This window comes from Hordeum vulgare, chromosome 4H (assembly GCF_904849725.1).
Source record: "Hordeum vulgare subsp. vulgare chromosome 4H, MorexV3_pseudomolecules_assembly, whole genome shotgun sequence".
Classification (NCBI taxonomy): domain Eukaryota; kingdom Viridiplantae; phylum Streptophyta; class Magnoliopsida; order Poales; family Poaceae; genus Hordeum; species Hordeum vulgare.
This window is the reverse complement of record NC_058521.1, coordinates 358,203,270-358,206,686: the sequence shown is the minus strand read 5'-3', so window position 1 is coordinate 358,206,686 and position 3,417 is coordinate 358,203,270.

Here is a 3,417-nt window from a genome sequence, read left to right as displayed (position 1 = left end):
TGCCGCTGCTCAATGCATCGGCTCCTTCCTAGGGACATGGTGAGAGCATCTGCAACTTGGTCTCCGGTTCTAACATGGACTACATCCACTCGCCCCAGCTCAACACACTCTGTGATATAGTGATACCTGAGATCAATGTGTTTGCTTCTTTCATGGTGCACCATATTTTTGCTTAACTCTATTGCAGACTTGTTATCGACGCACAGTTTGACTTTCTGAACTTCTGCCCCCAGCATTTCAGCAAGTAATCTGCTCAGCCAGACAGCCTGACTTGCTATCGTTGTTGCTTCTATGCACTCTGCCTCACAAGAGGATTTTGCCACCACCATCTGTTTCTGTGAGGACCGAGTAACAACCCCTAATCCAAGGAAGAAGACAAGGACTATAGTGTTTTTCCTGTCGTCAAGATCCCTGCGTGATCAGTGTCACTCAAACCGGTGAGAACAGTTTCCCCCTCTGCTCTGTAGATACACCCAAGGTTCAGAGTTCCTTTGATGTACCTCAGAACTTGTCTGATTGCAATCCAATGTTCCTTCCCTGGTGCTTCCATGAACCGGCTAAGAACACCCACAACATGTGCAATATCTGGTCGAGTGTTCACCAGATACCGCAGACTGCCAGTCAGTCTACGATACTTTGTCGCATCCACTGCTGCTCCCCTGATCTTCATCAGTTTCAGAAGATTTTCCAATGGTGTATGACTGGGGTTGCACTGATCCATCCTAGCATCTTCGAGAATCTTCTTAGCATAACTGGACTAGAAGACTGTAGTTCCACCCTCTTCCTGTTTTACTTCAATTCCCAGGTAGTAAGTGAGGAGACAAAGATCACTCATCTGGAACAGGTCCTGCATCTGCTGCTTGAACTGTTTGATAGCGTCATCAGAACATCCAGAGATGATTAGATCGTCAGCATACACCCCAACCAGAAGATAATCATCATCTTTGCCTCGCTTGTACCAAGCATGATCCAGCTGACACCGCTTGAAGCCAAGGGAGACCAGTGAGATGTCCAGCTTGGCATTCCAAGCTCGCGGTCCTTGTCGGAGTCCATACAGTGCCTTATGCAGCTTCAGAACTTTGCCGAGGTTGCCATTGTCAATGAATCCTGTAGGCTGATGCACATACACCTCTTCTTCCAGCTCCCCATTGAAAAATGCAGATTGCACATCCATGTGATGCACTGACCAGCGTCGTTGAGCCGACACAGCTAGTAGCAGTCTCACTGTCTCCAGATGAGCCACGGGGGCAAATACCTCGTCAAAGTCCACCCCCTGCCGCTGCACATATCCCTTTGCCACGAGTCAAGCTTTGTCTTTCACAATATTTCTGGCTGGATCACGTTTGGCCTTGAAGACCCATTTCAGTCCAATGGCGCGGTGCCCGGCAGGCAGCAAGGATAAGACCCAGGTGTTTTTGGAGCGGATCGAATCCATCTCCGCCTCCATCACAGTGCGCCAAGCAGGTTCATCAAGCGCCTCCTGAACAGACGCGGGCTCCTCTGCAGCAGAGAGGGAGAGTCCGCTGTACTCCAGGGTGCATGCCGGCGTGTGGTCGATGAGATGTGCCACCGTCTTGTAACGGAGAGGCACCCCATCACTGTCGTGTGTCTCTCCTATAGGCAGGGACACCCAACCATCATCAGGCTTGTCGGGAGTTGCTGGTGTGGATGTGCTTGGTCCCGCCGAAGCCGACGTGTCTAGGCCAGACCCGACGGACATAGATGTGCAGGGGGACACAGGTGATGCAGGCGAGCTCCACGCTGCCACATCTGGTGACACGGAGTATGTGGTTGTCACGGGTGCGCCAGCGTCCGTGTACACCACCGTGAACTCCCTGTCGTTGGCGCGCACACCATCGCCGTGCGTGTTGGCCCAGTTCTAGCGGCGTTCTTCCTTAAAACGGACGTCCCGCGTGATGTAGAGCCGCTTGCCAGTCGGGTCATAGAACTTGTACCACTTTGTGCCCGGCTCGTAGCCCAGGAACACGCCTGCAACGGAGCGATCAGACAGTTTGTTAACGCCCGGTCCGACGATCTTCATGTGGACGACGCAGCTGAACGTGCGGAAGTTGTGCACCGTTGGTTTCTTATTCCGCCAAGCTTCGTAGGGCGTCATCCCTTGCAAGCTTCTCGTGGGCGATCGGTTGAGGATGTGAACCGCCGTGCGCAACGCCACGCCACAGAACACGCTTTGCACGCCCATGCTCATTATCAGGTTGCGCGCCATCTCCACCACCGACTGTTTGCGGCACTCGACAACACCATTTTGTTGCGGAGAGTACGGCGTCGTCATATTCCACTGAATCCCAAATTCTTCACAGTATGCGGTGAACTCACTCGAGTTGAACCCATCGCCGCGGGCAGTGCGGAACGCTCTGAGCTTGGTGCCACTCTCGGTCTCCACTGCTGCCTAGATTTTCCTGAAGAACTTGAGTGCCTCGTCCTTGCTCCTGAGTACTTCCAGCCATATGTATCTACTGTGTTCACCGGCGTGATGGGGACGCAGAGATCGCCGTGGACCATTTCTAGTCACTACTTCGTGCGGTACGCTGATGTGGCATCCTGTGCATCTTCCCGAGTGTGCATCCCTCGCAAAACTGCTCAATGTGACGGGTCGTCGGCATGACGCGCACCATGCCATTTGCACCCAGGTCATGTAGTCCACGGAAATGCAGGTGGTCGTACTGTGCATGCCACCGCCAGGCGTCGTTGATGCCGCCCGCAAGTATATACACGGGTACGGCCAAGTTCAGAGAGACGACATACAGACGGTTGCTCGTCCGCCGCACCCGTGCCAGGAGCATACGCTGCCTATCGTCGAGACAGAGCGCGCCGTCCTTGATCACGGACTTGCAGCCGTGCTCGTCGAGCTGGCCCATGCTCACAATGTTAGTTCGAAGTTGTGCAATGGAGTAGACATCCTAGAGCGCACGGTGCTTGTCGTTCTTTCATGAGAACATCACCACACCGCGCCCACGGATCCGCACCGCTGAGCCGTCACCGAAGCGCACAACCCCGCGCACTGACTCGTCCAGGTGCATGAGCATGTCACGGCGCCCAGTCATATGGTTGCTCGCGCCCGTGTCCACGTACCACCGGTCGTCGTTGGTGGGCACTAGCACGACGTGCGCCTCGTTGAGGAAGATTTCTTCATGTGCTCCCCATGCTCCAGCCATCGGGGCCGCTCCTGTGGCGACCATCACATCGCAGGCAGCGAGAAGAAGGGCGGGCTGCTCGACGTCGACCTCCGCCACGTGTTCCTGTTGCTCCTGCTGCTCGCGGTCCTTAGCCCTTTTTCGGCACTCCTTCGCCCAGTGGCCAGGGATCCCGTAGTAGAGGCAGTCGCCCGTGTGCCTTGGTACCGCCGCTCCGCCATTGCCATGACCTGCACCTTGGTCGCGCCCATCACCGCTTTGG